Here is a 21,302-nt window from a genome sequence, read left to right as displayed (position 1 = left end):
GGGGGCGGATGCACGGGGGTGTGCAGGGGGGTTTTAATTAAAAAAGAAAATTAACTTTCCTTCACCGGCCCGGTCCCGTTGTCTCTACTTCTCTTCTCCTCACAGGAAGCAGGCAACCTCCCTCCCCTCGCCTAAGCCAATCACAACGCTGCAATAGCAGCATTGCGATTGGTTGGGACGCCTACCACACAGGTGTCTATGGGGAGGCCATTTTCTCCATGTAGGCCCAGATCTCTGTACTGGGGTGAATGTATGACATTGTTCTGCATTCTGTCGATCAACTGTGGTTTTTGCATTTGTCAACCCGAGTGGGATGGGTATGCTCAGACGTGAGTCCCATGCACTCCACACCACTGGATTCAAGCAAGCCGGGATGTAGACGGCTGTAATGCCAGAAACCGGTCCTCTAAAGCTTGTTTCCGGTCCAGGGAAGGCATGGCTTGGCAGTTCGGGCTGGACTGTTCCCATGAGGCACAGGGTCAGACTGATTTGCATATGGCCATGTCTGAACTGGGGTGGTGTGGAGTGCAAAAAAACGATGGATTTAGGCCCAGATCTCTGTACTGGGGTGAATGTATGACATTGTTCTGCATTCTGTCCATAAACTATGGTTTTTGCATTTGTCACCCCGAGTGGGATGGGTATGCTCAGACGTGAGTCCCATGCACTCCACACCACTTTATTCAAGCAAGCCGGGCTGAAGACGGCTGTAATGCTAGAAACCGGTCCTCGGAAGCTTGTTTCCGGTCCAGGGAAGGCATGGCTTGGCAGTTCGGGCTGGACTGTTCCCATGAGGCACAGGGTCAGACTGATTTGCATATGGCCATGCCTGAACAGGGGTGGTGTGGAGTGCAAAAAAAAACAATGGATTTAGGCCCAGATCTCTGTACTGGGTTGAATGTATGACATTGTTCTACATTCTGTCCATCAACTGTGGTTTTTGCATTTGTCACCCCGAGTGGGATGGGTATGCTCACACGTGAGTCCCATGCACTCCACACCACTGGATTCAAGCAAGCCGGGCTGAAGACGGCTGTTATGCCAGAAACCGGTCCTCAGAAGCTTGTTTCCGGTCCAGGGAAGGCATGGCTTGGCAGTTCGGGCTGGACTGTTCCCATGAGGCACAGGATCAGACTGATTTGCATATGGCCATGTCTGAACTGGGGTGGTGTGGAGTGCAAAAAAACGATGGATTTAGGCCCATATCTCTGTACTGGGGTAAATGTATGACATTGTTCTGCATTCTGTCCATCAACTGTGGTTTTTACATGGAGAAAGGGCACAGTGAGTATGACTGGTTTGGTCGGCCCTGGGGCCGACCAAAATGTCAGAGCCCTCAGTATGGGCAAGCCATTCCTCCCCTGCTCTCGAGCAGGACCGCCCACCCACCCTTCCAACCAAACCATTCTGCTTTCTTGCAGTGCGAGAAGCAGAAATATAAAATGGTATTTATCATAGCATTTTATGTTTCTGCTTCTCGCACTGCGAGAAAGCATTGGGGCGACGCTCCTCCGCCCACATGGAGGAGCTGCCCCTGCTGGTAGTCATATGACTTTATTGCCACAGGTTGAGTGAAACCGTATGATATAAATTGTTTGATCATCTCTTAAGAATATGTATCTTCTATTTTATTAGGAAGGCTAGGAAATATATGTGCAGAAATGTGTAACCTCCATAGCACAGATGGATATTGGCAGCCATCTGAGAACCTTTGGTGTGCCAGAGGAGGTGATTATGCTTTGTGCATATGGCAACAGCCAAGATTTTGTGAACTTTGACTTGATATCAATGCATTGTGTTCCTTGTTCCTGCGTATAGGGAATAAAGTAGCATATAGAGACCAACAAAAGCCTTACAGAAAGATGTAAGGTATTCAGTCTTTTTCATTCAATATATTCTAATGCATACCGTAGAAAGTTACTCCTAAATGCAAGTCTCCTGGCTGATTGATGTAAGTGAGAGACTAACGTGCCCATTAACACAAGAACCAGGAAAAGCATTAACAGAAACCTCATGATACAAATATTCACCTTTTACCAGGTGAGCCCCTCTGTATTAGAAACCTCCAGGGATTGTATTATACATGGGGACCACTCACTGCCCTTCTTTGTGCTGTAGCACGCCTTCACTTGTGCACCCTACTGCAGAGAAAGTTCTTCTTGCCTTTGAGAAATACATTAGTGAAAGGCCGGCTGTTTTTTTTAAGAAGCCAGCATCTTTAACTTTGCAGGTGGCATGGGGGTCTACCTTGAAAAGGAGGCCCCTCTACAGTGGGTGCATTGAGCGACTGCACCCTCCTGCAGGGAGGATTTTCGGGTGTTCATTTGATCCTTTTACTGCCTTTCATGGAGTCGGCAATTATTTCTGGAGCACAGTCAAAGCACCTCCTAAAGATCTTTATGCTTCTGTGCCCACATCCATAATGCATCCATGATACGGAGTGAGCATAGTGGCAAAGGTTTTGTTGCATCTCCTTTGCATCACACACAGGTGACACAAAACCTAAGTGAGATTTATCAAGCCATGCAAGGGCACCTTGTGTGGCCCCGCATGGCTACATAATTCTAGAGTAATGCAAAGGCAGCGCAAATTATTGCCTAGACTTACTCTGCGGCAGGGAGGCGTTCCATGGGCAGGGCATCAGTTCAGTTCCCACGCATCCACCCTTGAATTGTGGCACATTTCCAGATTTAACATTAGTGGCAGACTTGGGAATGCATCAAAATGCTAAGCCTCCCCAGGTGAGATGTAACGAGGATACCTTGTCTTATTTCTCCTCAATTTCTTCTTGTTGTACATGTGCTGTATACCATAGAATCCATAGAAAGGGGAAAATGCCTCTCAGGATTGTTTTTGAGCAGGAAGGTGTCCCTTCCGACACAAAATCAATTCTACCTAAAATGCAGGCTCCCGTGCAACATGACGCCAGCTGCTGATGCCGACCACTATTACAGACTGTACGCCGGCAATGTGCCCTTCACTTCATAAAACTAGATCCAAAGGACATACCACCAGACAACACGGGACAATTTTGTGTCCCTCAATATTATTATACGCCCTGAGGAAGCCCTAGGCCGGATATCCATGTAAAGGGGTGAAACACGTGTTGGCTGTTACTTGGTGATGCTCACCTAAGAGAAGGTCTCAGTATCACAGAAACTGCATAAAACAAGGTTGCAAAAGATAAAACTGCCTTTTGGAATTATTTCCACAAGAAATCACAAATAACCAAGATTTGTCCTGGCACTCCTTTGGAACTCTCTTATCGCCAGTGGGACAGGGGGTTCCCACTGTTTAGGATAAATACCTCATCCATATTCAACTCAATAATACATTTACTAAGGGATTTTCCCCTTTTCTGCTGAAACATGACCCAGGGGGGCCTGCTTTGGCGTTAGGCAGTGAAAAGGACAGGAATGAGGTGTATAAAGTTAAATATAGTGTATTTCTGCCCCTTCCTTCCCATGCAGTGCAGCACAGCAAGGTGGCTTGCTGCGTTGCGCTGCCTGAAAGAATGATAATTGTGCCCCAAAGTATTTCATTCATTAAGCTTTGGGCCACGTCCCCAGGATATGGGAGAACCTCGTCTTGGATTCACAATGGCACTGTATGTGTGCCGGCACAATCTGTATTAAAGAAGGGGAAACAACTGTTGAGGGCCATTCTATAATGGCAAAGGGCCCTGTGGTTGTAGAAAGAAAATGCCCACACCTAATATGTTCCACAGTACTTTTTATCTATTATGACCTATGAACCTCATTTTCCATGGCTAATGATGGTGGACTGCCTGTGGTAATGTGAGACATTGATTATATTAAGAATAGACCACCATATTTTGTAAATCTATGCATTTCACCTATGTTAGCTGCCAAAAGTAGAATTTAACAATTTTCTACTATTTGAGCTCAGGACAACATGGGGTATATTTGCATTACTTTAGTAATGTAGTTTAATTATATCTATTGTAGAGAATGTATGGGTCCAATTCAGAACTGAGAAATGTCAGTCTCAGTAGCACCAAGATTCAGGAAAAAATGTTTTGGTGTGTTTTCCAAATATTTTTACAAAGGAATGGTTTGGGTCTGTGAAATTCTTTCAATTTCAGGTCTTAAAGCAGGACATTTTTCTTATTTGATCTTTGTTCGCAGTCTCTCAGTACCAGTAACTTTTGAACAGCCATGTTGTTGTACTCCCCTCCTACAGTTTTACTATCAGAGTCACAACTACGTACTTTCTTTATCACAACTCTGAATGCATTCTCACTACAAAGCAGCTAGACTGCTAACCGACCTGTTCCTTACCACGACCAAGAGCAAGAAGCCTTTAAGTTCAATATTTAATGCTCAATTCTTTTGGCTGATTATGTCATATGTCATATGTCATATGCAGCCAATCAGCAAATCACCTATTAATTTAGATAGACCATATTTGTCTGACTGTACGGATCAGAGCTTTAAATGGACGGAAAATGTTAAAGCATTGGCACTGACCTTATATTAGTATCCTTCTTTAACCTTGCTTTTGCATGTACCATCACATTATCGCCAGGTCCCATGCAACATCATCTTCCACTTGATTAGGCTTCATTTCAATTTTTTGTGAATGACGAAAAAGAGTTTGCATGTCAAAGGCATTAAGGGACATATGAATGAAAACATTACAGCACTGCACAGCTAGTCCACTTGCTGTGCTATATGATAAGGACAGGGCAGGAATAGGCAGTACTTAATATTATACATTGCATTCCTGTCACTTCCTAGTGCTGGCACACAATGTGCTGCCTTGCTCCAACGCAGGCACCCTTGCAGCATGGTGTATGGATACCTGTGCTGTAAGCAGGGTTGTTTTTGTGCACAAAGGGACATTCCTGCACAAAAACAATCCTGAGAGGCATTTTCCTCATTCATTGTTTTTTCTGCTTTCTATTATCCTGACTTTGAAACTATCAAGTATGATCTTTGCATCTTTGAAACCTTTGACCCAGTTCCTGAGGCGGAAGCCGGGAACTGGAGGTACTCTGCTATTTTTAAAATTTACTTTTCGTGTGGTGTCACATTATTGCTCCTGTGTTTTAAACAAAACAAATTACTTCCTACCTCGTAGCGCTCGCTCTCCCTCTTCGCGCACAGCTGATGTCAATAGCTGTTGGCGCCATTCTTTGATCTATCAGCCTGCCGCCGCCATCACCACCGGCGTGCACGCTGACTCCGCCCCCTTCTTAGGCCACGCCCCCGACCCTGCTATAAATACCGCTGATCCAATTGCGGTGGTTAGAAACCTTTGACCCAGTTCCTGAGGCGGAAGCCGGGAACTGGAGGTACTCTGCTATTTTTAAAATTTACTTTTCGTGTGGTGTCACATTATTGCTCCTGTGTTTTAAACAAAACAAATTACTTCCTACCTCGTAGCGCTCGCTCTCCCTCTTCGCGCACAGCTGATGTCAATAGCTGTTGGCGCCATTCTTTGATCTATCAGCCTGCCGCCGCCATCACCACCGGCGTGCACGCTGACTCCGCCCCCTTCTTAGGCCACGCCCCCGACCCTGCTATAAATACCGCTGATCCAATTGCGGTGGTTAGAAACCTTTGACCCAGTTCCTGAGGCGGAAGCCGGGAACTGGAGGTACTCTGCTATTTTTAAAATTTACTTTTCGTGTGGTGTCACATTATTGCTCCTGTGTTTTAAACAAAACAAATTACTTCCTACCTCGTAGCGCTCGCTCTCCCTCTTCGCGCACAGCTGATGTCAATAGCTGTTGGCGCCATTCTTTGATCTATCAGCCTGCCGCCGCCATCACCACCGGCGTGCACGCTGACTCCGCCCCCTTCTTAGGCCACGCCCCCTCTGTCCCCCATAAATGTGCCTGCACAGGACGCGCAGCGGACGAGCGCAGCGGGAGCGCCGTTTGCGCGCCGAAGGCGCGCCTAAGGCAAGCCCGTCTGTGCCCGTCCGGGCCCAGACGGCCTTAGGCCTAGCTACTATGCCCAATCCGCAAAATCGCATCTCATACTCCAGAGGCTCACTGCTTGCCTGGAACCCGGAAAAACACCCCCAGTGCAAATACATCCTCAAGGAGGACACCCCCTATGTAGGATGTATCCTCTGCGATAAACTTGAGGAAACAGAACGCCACCAAGGACTCCGGCTTGCCTTACTTAATTGCAGATCCTTAGTAAAGCATGCTCACGAAATCAACATCCTCGTTCAGGACTCGCTCCTAGATCTACTGTTTCTGACGGAAACCTGGCTGACCCCGCATAGCGACTTCGATGTGGCTAATGCAACCCCCCCCCGGTTACCAAATATGTTGCCTGAATAGATCAATCGGTAGAGGTGGCGGCTTAGCCATGCTCTACAAAGATCACCTTAAATGTAGAATCGAGACCGGAACTGTGAAAGACTGCGAGAACTGCCACTTCACAATCCAGATCTCACCATCTACCTCCCTTTCGGGACTGCTTGTGTATCGACCCCCAGGCTCCCTAGGCGAATTCACTAGCACTTTGATGGACTACATCTTACTCAAGACCATCTCAGTCTCTAACTTTCTCCTCTTAGGGGATTTTAATATGCACTTCCTGGACCCCACGGACAATGCCGCAGCAAACTTGCTCGCGGATCTCACCACAGCTGACCTCCTCCTCCAAAACCCCAAAGCCACCCATGAGAAGGGTCAACTCCTGGACCCCATCTTCTCCAACATCGGGAACCTGTACGCCCAGGACCCCACCCCTCTGCCTTGGACAGACCATATGATAATTCCTATGCACTGGTCACTCGAAACGAAACCTGTGCCCAAACAAAAAACAAGGGTTCAAGCCAGAAGATGGCACAAGCTAGTACCAGAGGAATGGGAGGCTAAATTACGCGACACCATCGCCCCTTTGTCCACAGACCCAAACACCGCGGACAGAGAATTCATGGATTGGCTAGTCCGACCCCTAGATAGCTCCATTCCACTGACTAGCACGCTCAAACACTTGAAAAGAATCTGCCCCTCTCCCTGGTACACACCCGCCCTTACCACTCTTAAAAAACAATGCAAAAAGACAGAACGCACGTGGAGAAAAAACAAGTCAGCAGAAGAGAAAAGCGTCTATCACCACTCCATGAAAGCTTACAAACTAGCCTTACAAGACGCCAAAAGGACTTACTAGGAGGAAAAAATAAAAAACTCCTCCTGCTCTTCCAAGGAGACCTTTTCCATTCTCAAAGATCTCCTCCATGTCCCGGACCCCCCACAGAAACCTATGGACCCCAAAGAAGCGGGGGAAAAATGCGTCAAGTTAGCCACCTTCTTCGACGAAAAGATTAAAAAAATTCTAATCTCCCTCCCACCCGCCAACTCCGATGCCTTAGAGAGAGACAAGGAGCAGATACCCAACGTCGACAAACCCTCCCTGGAGTCGCTTGGCCCAGTTACAGAAGAAGAAGTAAGAGTCATACTTACCTCAATTAAGAGCGGAGCCCCGAGTGACCCAGTCCCCATACGTTTCGCCAAAAACATCACGCAGACTATAGTTCCCCAACTGACAGCCCTGATTAATATCTCACTGGAACAAGGAGAGGTCCCATCTAATTGGAAGGAAGCTGTCGTCAAAGCGCTCCTCAAGAAACCGTCGCTCGACCCCACAGACCTCTCCAACTATAGACCTATCTCACTTCTTCCTTGGATAGGGAAAGTCGCCGAAAAACTAGCAAATAAAAAGCTGTCATACTACCTTGAGTCAAACCATCTCCTCAACGACTCACAGACAGGCTTTAGACCAGGTCAGGGCACGGACACCGCTCTTCTCGTGGCAGTAGAAAGAACTAGGGAAATCATTGACACAGGAGGATCAGTGGCAGTGGTCCTCCTAGACCTGAGCGCGGCCTTTGACACGGTCAGTCACCAGGTCCTAACCCACCGTCTAGGGACTGTTGGGGTTAAAGGCAGAGCTCTGAAGTGGCTATCGTCCTTTCTCTCTCGACGCTCCTACCAAGTATGGGAAGGCGAAAGTCGCTCCCCTTCTATCCCCCTCCAGTGCGGCGTGCCTCAGGGCTCCTCCCTGAGCCCTACGTTGTTTAACGTTTACATGGCCCCACTGGAGGAACTCGTCGCACCCTATGGAGTCACCATCGTCAGCTATGCCGACGATACACAACTGGTGGTGACACTCTCCCACCCCAAGCTTGAGCCCTCCAATCTCCACGACTGCCTTTCCAGCGTATATCAGTGGATGAGTGACTCTGCTTTAAAGCTAAATGGCTCTAAAACAGAGATCCTGCTCTTAGGACAAAAAACCACGAACCTCCCCTCTAACATCTGGCCCGCCTGCATGGGTGAACCCCCCACTCCCAAGAAGGAGGTCAAGAGTCTCGGAGTGTGGCTGGAGACCGACCTGACTTTTAGGACTCAGGCAAGAAAGACGGCCGGCACTTGCTACGGTCTACTTAAATCTTGCAGGAAGGTAATTCCACTTCTACCTTTCCAGTCGCGCCTCATGCTGATCCAGGGCCTAATTCTATCGAGGCTGGATTACAGCAATGCCATCTACCTGGGCGCCCCAGAATCCACCCTGCAAACGCTGCAAAAAGCCCAAAACGCCGCAGCTCGTCTCCTGACAAACACCCCGGCCAGATCATCTGCCAAGCCCGCCCTGAGGAAACTGCACTGGCTTCCGATTAGGGAAAGGGTCATTTTCAAAGCCCTCTGTCTCGCCCACAAGGTTCTCCATAACACTGGCCCTCCCATACTAAACAACTGGATCACCCCCTATAGACCCACGAGAGCGCTCCGCTCGGAGCACGGAAACCTCATTACGATCCCCAAGGTAAAAAAGGCCCACATAGGTGGCCGCCGCTTCTCGGTAAACACTGGAAGCAAGTGGAATGCACTCCCTCTGAGCCTCAGAACAGAACCCAACCTCCTCCGGTTCAGAAAAGCCCTCAAAACTCTACTCTTCCCTTAAACTGACACTCTCCCGAATTTCACCTTTCGTGAGTAAAAAGGTTTTTAGCGCTGGGATACCCACTGGGTGACTACGCGCTCTACAAAACAATAAATAAATAAATCCGCTAAATGTGCACGATTTTGCAGATTGCATAGGTGCTTGACCAGTAGCCTAAGAACTTTGCTAGAGTATCTCCTCAAGAACTGAACTGTGAGGATGCTATTGTCTCCATCCTAGTAGGTGTTATTTCCATGCATGTAGTGCCCTTGGGCGGTGGGGGGGGAGTGTTTAGGGTAAGGGTGCTGTTTAGCCTTTCAGCCTTCAATTCTGTCACACATCCAATGATGTAGTAATTCCAAAACCACATTTGAGCTCTTACTTTTCTCCTCATGATGCAAATTGGCTCAATATTTTTGGGGCAAGCTTTTATTAGCTGTGCATTTGCATATGTAATGTTCTGAATTTGGAAATGAAATAAAAATGCTACGAAATGCAACAGAACGTCATGGCGGTCTTGATACCTCGTGCTGTTTTCGTTCGTCAAAAATATTGAAATACTATTTATTGCCATTCAGTAAAAGACATTTAGGCATATATTTGCAGTAGTCTCATTCAAACCAGACATTGACACAAATTAGAAAAGGTGTCTTCTTTAAATGTAATCTACTTCTAAATATATTGGTAATAGCAATGGCTTCTCTATTCCCTCCAGCCCCCTACAGTGGGCACATCAAAAGTGAAAAAATTGTAATACCATTTCACTTTTTGCTATGCCAGCTGCGGGAGCTGAGAGTGAGCGCATTGTGGGACAGAGACATTGCTGCAAGGCAGACTGGCAGCAGTGAGGAGTGGTGCCTGGCTACATCATTTTAATCTGTGCATTTGACTTTGGCTGGTTGGCGGCGGCCAGCCTGACATGCACAGTTTTACTTCTCCAACCCCAGCTGTGTTATATAGCCGGTAGATAGATACCACAGGCCCTAGTGCCAGTATGAACACTGAGTCAGGCCACTTCAAACAATCCTGGCACGCTCCTGCTGGTTAACAACATGAGAGCAGCATCAGGATTGTTTAGGGGAATTGGTTCTGGGGACTGCACCTGGGCCATGTTCAGAGTACAGGAAAAAGCACCAGAACACTTGTTTTGGGCTCTTGTGCTTCGTGTGCTTTACAATCTTCCAGCTCATGCCTAAACAGATCACTGCCCCAGCCAGAGGCCCCCTCTGAACGCGTTCGGGCTCTTATGGATGCTCTGGATATCAGCACTGGCTCACAACTCATCCTCACTTGGATCAGAGGAAAACAAATGCCTGGCATCACCTGTACAAAACCAAGGGTTGAACGAGGAGGACATCCTAGGCCAGTACATCACTGCACCACTCAGAGGAAGCGGCCCTGAATGAAGAAAGGTATGTACTCCTGAAGCCAGAGAATTACTTGGTGATCTGCAGGAAAGTCTTATATTTACAGCCTTTGGGCGTGTTACACTGGAGACTTGCCGGTTTTAAAGCATCTGAGAGCCTTCGGAAGCACTGTGCGTGCTGAAAGGGAGCCTGCCTTAACACCAGCCTGGGTTTTTCTGTACAGCCTGGAGAACTAGGTGTCAAGAGTCAGATGTTTTCACCCACATTTTCAGCCATTATTTATTTTTATTTAAAAAAGAAACACTACATGTAATTCCAAATTTGTGAGAATTATATTCGGTGGATGTAACCCTTTCTGTAAATGTGTGAAATTCAGGCTCCGCCGAATATGTGGCATGCGTTTGTTGGCTTGTTTTCGATTGCTCCAGGATAGAATCATTTGTAGTTTCACAGGCGATGAAAGATGAGTAGTGTAGATAACCAAATGTCCTTGCTTTCCGGAAAAAGGTCGTCCAGTCTAGATAGTAGCTGTGGAGGGCTCAGGGCACTCCCATTGGCACATAGTTGTGGTATCTTCAAAAACATCTAACAGTTGTGGTGGTGTAGTGTACTGGTGCTTAAAGTGACTGCACATTTAAAATCATAGGCACTGCCTGGCTCCACCTTCTAAATATGTTTCATAATAGGGGCTGACTTTTAGGCCTGTTTTCAAAGACTTCAGGAGACTCCAAGTCTCATTTATGAAAACGTGTTCTTGGATAAAACGTGCTGAAGAGTATACAAGGCAAAGCAAAATTACAAAACGAGTGTAAACCCCTTGACCTGATTATAAGACATGCACACTTTTCTGTTTCAATTAGTGGCAAGACGCCCCGTCTCCTCATTTGTGCTATTTTGATGCCCTTTATGTGGGCGTAATGGCTCAGTGAGTTAATCTCACATTGACAGAGGCATGGGGTAGGTAAACTGCTCAGCCTAGATCAGATGTAGCGCTAACACTTTATAGACTAGTATAAACTGTGAATGACAGATGCATACTGCGCACTCGTCTCGGTGTATAAACCACATAGCGTCCAATATGAACTGTGAATGGCATTTGCATGTTGGCTTCTGTGCTTTACATAAACTGCTCAGCTGAAATGGGATAACCTGTTTTATAGGTTTGGACTAAACAATACATTGCAGGAGCCACCAAACAAACTCTCAGACGAACCACTTTGAAATGCTGCCAGCCCACACTGACAATTAGCTCACTGAGTGGAAGCTGTTTCTACAGAAAAGGAAGAAGATAATGCATAAACCTATGCGTTCAAAGACTGAGAGGTTTTCGTTACGCCTAGGAGAAGTTCAAATTACTCCGGCGTAATGTGCATATTTCCCAAGGATTTTGCTTAATGCTCTTTATGCGAAATTCCCATATTTACACAATTTAGCCACTTGACGTAATTATGTGTCATTCACAATAAAGATTACTGCGAATGTGCCCTTCAAAGTAAAATGGTCTTTGAATGCAAGGGAACAACAGAATATGAGTGATTTATGCACTTTGTTTAGCTTGATAAGTGTCCTCATGTCAAACATTTCATGGACAGACTGCTTGTACCCGTGACTACAGGAAAATCCTCTTAGTGAAAGGAGTGTGCTTTAACATGCTGCAAGGGTCTGTGACTAACTGTGGCTGATCAAAGAAAACGTTTAATTATATGGACTGGCTGATGAAAATCCTGCACTGAAGACCTGTCAATATGCATGGAAGGGTTCTGTGGAACATGTAAGCTTCCTGCTTTCGGGATAACTTTTCGACGAGCTGCTGCCGGAAACGACGGGTAAATGTTGATGGGTGTCACAAAGCCATTTTAACAAGGACAATAGAGCCTAAGAACTCGCTTTGTAGTATTTCCAAGAATTGCTACAACAGTAAAAAGCTATTTTTTTAGTTATAACTTATTTTTACTGCTTGTAAGCTTTAGTTTGGATTGATATATATCTATTTTCTTTTATCTGTTTTTATTTGCTAAATATATTGATCGCTGTATACTACTTCTATAATTGTGGAGTGTTTGGACTAGTAAACCCTTTTCTTTTTACCTACACATTATGTGGACATTTATGTTTTGTCTTTAGAGCCTGTATTGTTTCCTTTAGTGTTGTTGCATCTCACAGACTGCTTCTGCTCGTTATCTTGCTCCTCTGGCACACCATCAGAAGATCATATAGGGAGCATGTTGACTCCCCTGGGCTAGACTGGGCTGTAAGCCATTGACCAAGAGGCCAGTTTCACACATTTTTGGGGGGATTTAGAAACCCTTTTAAAACCATTGCCTTTTCACAGTTTAATGATCAGTACAGGGTTAGCAAACCGTATTCAGTTTGCACTTTTGAAGTAATTAATTCTTGACAGCCTTAATTTTATAGAGTCAGTCGAGAATACACTGGCCTTCTCTTTTCTCTTTTTTTTAAATTGCATTCAAACTTTTACATTGGCCAGTAGCTAAATCAGACTAGCAAGGATTTAGGCTATCTGGATAATGCCATCATTAATAATGACACAATTAAAGTTTGTTACAATGTAACTCTGGGCACTCTAATAGTTTGGGAAACACCTCCTGGACATGTCATACATATTCCATTTATTTTCTAATTCCTATTGGTGAACCATATGCATAGATATTTTATAATACATGTTCTTTCTAGTCTCCTCTTCCCCTAGCCTTTGTCATTATAACTGATTAATTCAGAACCTTATGCTTTGTCTAGATTGTTACTGGCATTTTTCAGTGGACAGTGAGAATGAGATTGAGATGGAGAACTACCCCATTGCATATACACATTTAAAAGCATCAATATTGTATTCTTTTTTGTCGGTGGCAGATAATGTTAACCTACATGCAAGCTACCATTTACATTTTACAGTTAATTTGGTCACCTTTTTCACTATTTTAGTTGACAACAATGTCATTATACCCCCTCTGGGCGCCCAAATCATTGCTTCTTTGCTAAGCGATGGAACTGGCGGAAACCATCAAATGTCGGGGTCTTGCCGCATAGCCAGGTTTCCTGGATACAAATTATCTCAGTATTTTTTCCTAATTCCCTTATATTTTCTTGTTTAGATTGATCTCCGAAGCCATTTATGTTCCAGGAAGCTGTTCTTATGCCATGTGGCATTACCTATTCGACGTCATATAGGAATCCTTCCTCCGCAAGCACCTCAGTATACCTATTTGAGGAGCCTACGTGGCTTGTTCCCTGGCTCCAGTTTCCCCACCAATTTTCCACATCTGAATTTTTTGCTACTATTTCAAAATTTCCCAAGGCTACTCTTTCATCTTTTTCAAGGTCAATTATCCTTACTTGCCTCTTTCTTAATACTGCGTGGTACCTTAAAAAATTATTTCCTTGCAACTTCTTCACTTCTACTTCTATTCCAACTTCCTCTTTGGATATTATCCGTATCCCTTCCTTAGGTAACGCTTTCTCCGCTTTTTCAATCATAATCTTTACCAGATCTGAGTACACCAATACTCTGGTCACATCCTTTCCTCCCTTCTTTTTCTTAAATCCCACTTGCCTTCAGTCATTTGACCCTATACCTCTCAAGCTTGGGCACCAGGCAAACGCTTGCAGAAGTTGTTACCTATTTAGTGGCAACCTCTTCCTTAACTTCCTTACCTATTGGGATTGGTTCAAAATATAGCCACTTATTCTCTTTACCCTCCTTCCTTACCCCTTTTGATGCCAGATGTTGTATCATGTGTGCCATATTTATCTGATTATTAGGCCTACTAATTCTTGCCTCCAGAGTATTCCCGGGTTGTAACCTTCCTCTGTAGCCGTGACCTGGGCAACTACCGGGGATTTTGGGCTCACTTGGAGTCATGTACCTTACTTGTTTCTCCTGCGTACATGAGTTACTATCTAATTGTGCACTTTTATCTTGCTTCTTTGGGGTTTTCATCCTCGGTATTCCCCTCATGGGGTTGAGTGACTTTGATTATTGCACCCTATCCCCACCTCTCACCTCAACAACCCTTGATCTTTAAAGTATCTTATCACTCCCCTTTTTTTGTGGTTTCCTTCCTACTCATCCCATTCTGTTTGCTCGCCCAAATCTGGGGAGCTTGCCTCTTCTTATTACTCTCATTGGCCATCTTGAAATGTAAACCTCATGTATATCTTTAGGTGAGTCAACTGTTTCGGCATGTTCCTCTACGAAGGGCTGTGGGTCGGGATCTGGGACTGGTCTTGCCATGGATGGCATTTGACATCTAATCCCCTGTGGCTCACCCTCTATCTTGGCTAGATACTTTTTTTGTACTTATAAAATATCATTGGTTGACAGCGTAACTTCTAGAAGCCCTTGTAGAGCTCTCTGTAATATTAACATGAGATAAAACATTGAAGAAGCGGGGGTTGCAGAGAGTTCCAGATTTGACCCAGGGGTTAAGTTCAGTTCCACACTTTGTTCTGCAACTGTTTTCTGGTTATCGAGCCGATTTTGAATTTCTTTTTTTTTCGACCTTAACTCTCTACCAGGTGTACCCTCTTCTTCTATCCTTATATCCTCATTTGAGATCGGGCAATCCCGGAATCATATCTCCGGGTCATAAGTAAACAGACCACATGGTGAAGAGGACAACTGTGGTGACAATAGTCCCTTTTGGTTCAATAAGAGCTGGACTGATTGGTCAAGATTAGTGACTCAGTTGTATGCTCCTCGAGGGGTAGAGAGATATTCCCATTCCCACTCCTACTCTCACTCTCATTCTACAGAGCAGCCTCTATTATCTCTATGTCAAGGGCCTTTGCTGGTGAAAAAACATTTTTTAAATGTTTCACCTTCGCTGGTGAAAAAACATTTTTTAAATGTTTCACCACAAATAATTTTATCGAACTTGAGGCAGTACCACCACGTTTTTTGCTTATGGCCACGCTTCTCTTTGATTTTTTCTTTGTTCCCTTCTCTGGACCCGGCTCTGGGCTCCCTCCACTTTCTCCATCAGCTCAGTGGACAGTGAATGAACATTCTAGGGTCAACACCAGCACTTACAGTGGCAATCGGCGACATCCGGACCTTCCTGGACCAAGGAGAAACAGCAGCCCTTATCCTGATCGACCTCCTGGTGGCTTTTATCACTGTCTTCCACAACACTCATCAGAAGACTTCACAAGATTGGCCTCCAAAGATCTGCACTTAAATGGATCTGCTCCTTTCTTACACAAAGAACCCAAAGGATCAAATTGCCTCCCTTTGTCTCAGGGACCAAGGAACCTTTCTGTGGAGACCCCCACCCTGTTGAAAATCTACATAACACCACTAGCCAACATAATCTGATCCCAAGAAATCACCTTAATCTCCAGCGCAGATGGTACCAAACTCACCCTCTCCCTGATGGATAAAACAACTACCACCAGGACTAACTTCACCAACTGAATGAGCATGGAAGCAGAGTGGATGAGAATTAACTGCCATAAGCTCAATTCCGACATAACAGAAGTACTGCTCTTCAGAAATAAGATTTCTCCGGGGCACTCTACGTGGTGGCCATCGGAGATAGGACCAACATCCACACCGACCGGCCATGCAAGAAATCTGGGGATCCTCATAGACAACAAGCTCAAAGTCAGCAGACGCCATGGCCTGGGGCAGGACTTATTGCCCATAAAACCAGCTGAGAGGATGAGGAAAGGCTGTGGATTTTGGCTGGTTGGGTGCTATATCTTGTGGTCCCCTCCATGTGGTGCGGGATGTGCCCACAGCCACCATGGACTCAGTCAGCACTTCACTGTCCACTAAACTAGCTGAGAGGAGCAGGAGGATATGTGGACTTGTGCCTGTCGGGCGATATATTTTGTGGTCTCCCTGCCCACTACATGGGACGTGCCCACAGCCAGGAAGGACTGGGGAAGAACTTAAATGCTCACAAAGCCAGGTGAAAGGAGGAGGAGGGGCTGTGGATTTGCACCAGTCGGGTGCGAGATCTTGTGGTCTCCCTACCTGCAGCACCAGATGCGTGTGTGATGAATGCGAGCTCATGCCCGGGCAAAGACAAGGCCAAGAGCAGGCCCATCTATGGCTGTCAGGGACAGGAAGAGGCAGGACAGGGACACCTCTCGTGGTCCACCACCCAAATAATGTTTATCCATTGTTGGTTATTTTAGTTATGTAGCTGGTTTAAAAGAGTGCATTCCTGCTTTTCCTTTTTTGATCTTGACTTAGTCTTCAGTAAATCTGGTCCTCACTGTACAGTATCCTAAAACAGTCCTTTTAAATGCTGCTGTGCTATTTGGTCTCCCTAGTTCATGGGCTCAATCCATTATCGTTCCCATTTTTAAAAGGGCGACCAAGCCTGCCAAAGATGTTACAGACCCATCTTCTTATATGATACAACTGTCAAGATCTTGGGCCAGGTTATCTGTGAGCGAAGGAGAATCACATCATATCAGACCTAGAATTTGGGTTCAGGCCTGGATTATGTACTGTCAACCAGTGTCTGAACTTATATTTACTCCCCAGAAATACACTGTGGCAACAAGAGGCCCCCCTTTTTTGTGTTTCATGGACATTACCTCAGAATTTGACTGGACCAATAACACAAAGCTTTGGGTTATGCTGTTGTCGATGGGGGTAGACCCAGTATTAGTGTCCTTTCTGGAGAACATAAATTGGGATATGTCTGCATCTGTGAGGTATGGGAGGAATGGCCCAATAACTTGTGGCAAACGGCAGATATACTTTTTGGCCCCATTTTTGTTTACTATTTATTTCAACTGCCTAGAGGCAGTGTTAATAGACAAGAAATGTTCCTTGTGTAGACCCTCCTCCTATACAAGCTCTGCTTTATTCAGACAATACAATCCTCATGTCAAGGACAGCTATGGGGATATAATTACTTTTTGAAACTTTTGCATATTTTATTGAATTTCTAAACCTTTCCATAAATCACACAAAATGTTATGTAGTGGTTGTCGGAGCCAAACCCCCAAAGCTATTTTTTACAATATGATTGCACAAGTGCAAACTTCCAATTAGTTGGGCATCTTGTTTGATAATACGCAGGGATAGGGGTAACATCTGAAAGATTAATGCTCACCCATCCTTGGGTGACTGTCTTGGGTTTTAGCACAAGGCTGGGAAGGCCACCAATTAAGCCCCTTCTTCAAGTTTACAGTTGTTAATGCGTGTCCACCATATCTTACGGTAGCGACATTGGGGGTTTAAGGATTGCAGTATTATCCAAGTTGAGGAGAATATGTTTGCCAGATACTGGCTGTTCCTAACAGTACCTTGACTTTTCTTGTCTATGAAGAACTGGATCTTAAATATATATTTCAGACATCATTGAATTAAGACCTCTGCTATGGTGGATTTCAATGTGGTATATGAGTGAGTCAACCCTAAATAGAGTGATCATTAGGGGCTTTCTTACACCGGATCATGTAAGAGCAATTGCGTGGCTTGAGTATATAAAATCTGAAATTCAATATTTTGTGTCAACTGGATGCCATGCAAAGATTACTAAATCAGATTATAAGTGAGTTAAATATAACTTTAACATCGGTGCTGCTGCCTCTATGGAATGTAATGCACAACGAAAACCTGCTACCCATGCCCAATCTTTTTATATAACTGATTATTTTTCCTAATAGCTGGTCTGCTCAGGGCCTCACTGGGAACTTGTGTGTGTGATAAATCATCAACCCAGACCTCTGGACATTTTGTATTGTTTTGCTTGTACGTTTTCTGGCCTAGAAAAAAATTCTTAACACCTCTCTCAAAACACTTAAACTGTAATAGGTGAGGCCAGCTATGCTACACCTCCTGATGCTCAAGAATGTCTATATTGTGTGTATGTGTATAGGCAACTTTTTGAGTAGTGTAATTACGATTTGGGAGCTGTGGACCTAATTTTGCTGTGGGGCCAAGATAGTGGTACAACAGGCTCAACATTTTGCTGTGTGTCTTTACAACACTGTGTTGGTGATGACCCACAAATTTTCACGTGCTGCATTTTTCAAGCAGGGGTCTTTGTATATTTCTTTTTTGGGCAAGGTATAGTTGGCCCCGCTGAGGCTTCTGTATTGCCCAAAATATCTGAAATTTGATTTTATGTTGAAAGTAGTATTGTAATCTATGTTGTAATGGTCCAAATGTAAGTTGGACCTTACACTATGTGCTCAATGAAGATTTTTAAACACATGTTCTTATATATGTGTCTATGTTTTTATGGTTTATTTTTATTCTACTGGTGTGATGCTTTTTTAATATTCCGATGTATCTTGTATGGTTATATTTTAACCAAGTAATGATTACTGATAAAGAAAACACAATGAACATGACAGAGCAAGTAATTACAGAGAGCATCTCTTGCATCATATCCTGTGTAGACCAGACCATCCAGAACACTGCCACAAGACTCATACTAAATCTTACACGCAGCAACCACACCACACCTCAAAGAGCTACACTGGCTCCCCAGCCACAAGAGCAGCAATTCAAACTTCTCTTTTTTTTAATTTATTTTTTATTAAAAGTCAATTCAAACTTCTCATTCACACATACAAAGCCCTACACAAAACAGAACCAGTAAATGTAAACAACCGCATGCACTTCCACCAGACTAACAGACACGTAGCGGTCTGCCTCACATTTACTTGTAAACACCCCCGTATTCACAAAAGCAGAAAAGGAGGATGCTCATTCTCCTACAGTACACCCAAAACATGGAACAACCTCCCTCAACACATCAGACCCTCTGCTTAAATTCTTGAGTTATGCAAAAAGGCTGAAGGCCTGGCTCTTCGAGTAGCCTGGGGGGGGGGGGGGTCACACACCTATACCTCAGCTTAAGCACCTGAATAACTTTACAGGTGATAAGTGCGCTTTCAAATCATCATGACGTAACATGGTAAGTTGGTGAACACTCAGAACATTTCGAAAAATAGTAAAGTCAGAATAGTTATAATTGCTAATTCCTAAGGTGAATATAGCAAATCCAGGTCCACAGTAAGTATGGGAAGTTAACAGCACAAAACTGCGTGAGAGGACAGGCATGAAGGAACTCTTTCTACATGGGGAATGGAATATCTAGGTGTGGAGCAAAAGGAGATTGGGTGCTAATGTATTTTTGAAAAGCATTTACACATGCTTAAATCCGCATCATGTATAGACTCAAATGCTTATGATTGTCAATTATGCTCCCTTCAATCGTACGCCAGCAGAATACACCAGAACAGAAATGGCCCAAATGTTCTGTGAATGAAGGCAAGTTCAACCTGCAGATGTGGGATGTGGGGGGAAGGCACTAATGATTTGGCAGAGATAAAGACACATGAGAGTACAGTACGACTGCTTTGGGTACTCAGCTGCATCAGGAGGATCTGTGACTCAATAAACACTCCATTCATAAGTTAAAACTGAAACATGCCTAATAGGTTTGATGTTTAGAGGGATCCACAGTTAAGGGGAGGAAAGATGATTAAACTTTTGTTAAATGTTTCATCTCCATTTCAATCATATAGGCATTTTGTAATACCTCCAGATAATAAGTGGTTCCAAATGATTTTGAAGTTCAAACATGTATCCCTGGTCAATCCTCATAATTCAGCAAAACAAGTTCCTCCCAACTTCAGGAATCAAAAATACAATGATATAAAGAAAGTACAGGCTCACATTGAGGATGATTGTGACCCTTGAACAATATTGTTTTGTCTCCTTGATAGGTGAAATAGCAGAAAAGAAGAGGAATTTCTCGTATTCTTTTACCTATCTTATTTCAATTGTAAGATTTACAACATTAATATTTTGCATTGTTATGAATAATACCATATTTGGTGTAACGGTGAGCAGGAACGTAATGGTAGGTAGGTAATGGTTTTAGAGCAACACTCTTATCTCAAGTTCAGTGCCATACATGCTCAAAAATATGTTCCAATTGAATTATTACCTATCCTTTCCTCTAGCTTTCACTTTCCTGAGTAAGACTAACACAATGCCTTCTAAACTGTACATATTTCTTTTGGGCCTACCAGGTCATTCATACTTTGGTGCACACTCTGCCATCATGTCAAGTTGGTAGAGGCTCTATCCCAATGTGCAGGACGTTCTACATCAAGAGTTCTCCCCCACAGCCTCTCGCCTCTCTGCATTAAGTACATCTGTTGATGGCTAGTATTTGAGTGGGTGCAATGTATTTTTTTTTCCTTCGGCATTCCTTTCTTTTCTTTTCACAAAAGTAATAGGCAAAATAGATCATGTAATTTTCCCTTATTGTAGACTTCGTTTGAGTAGAAAGTGTCTCATGAGAACCATGAAACTAGATGTGTAGTACAACAGTTCATTGACCAGCCTTTCTGCAAATCTTTTAATCTGAGGGATTCCTTGTGTATGATTCTTATCCAGATGTCCGGCCTTGGGCAATACACCCAACTCAAAATTTGTGTGAGAATTAACCATCTTATACATAAAGAAATTACTTAATTGTTCTATTGCTACATTTCCTACCATGCATTTTCATTGATTTAGAATACTCAAAATATTTTTTTTTGAAACACAGCACAGAAATGTCTCGCAAATGTAACCTGATATTTGTCCAATTTTATAGGTGAAATAAAAAAAAACATTTGTGAACTGACCCACATATTTCAATAGACAATGTTATTCTCCAACATCATTGAAACTCAAATCATTAGCATATCATCAATGAGTACTTATAAATAACATGATTAGAATCTCTAGAAGAGAAAGGGGGGGTTTACCCAAATAAGTCAATAGGGACCTGGGTGCTATATAGTATATAAAATGAGGGTCCCAGTGCACTGCAAAAACATTATTCACATTTATTTAAACCAACAGTAAAAAGAAATCAAAAACAAACCACAATGTAAATTAATCACAATGGGCAGATCTACAATATAATAATAACAACAGTGCCCCAAGGGAAGGAAAGGGTGAGGTAGCGTGACGCTGTGAAGGAGAGAAAGAATTGAAAAAGGAATAATAATA

This window comes from Lissotriton vulgaris, chromosome 1_1 (assembly GCF_964263255.1).
Source record: "Lissotriton vulgaris chromosome 1_1, aLisVul1.2, whole genome shotgun sequence".
Lineage (NCBI taxonomy): Eukaryota > Metazoa > Chordata > Amphibia > Caudata > Salamandridae > Lissotriton > Lissotriton vulgaris.
Note: the sequence above shows the minus strand (reverse complement) of the source record.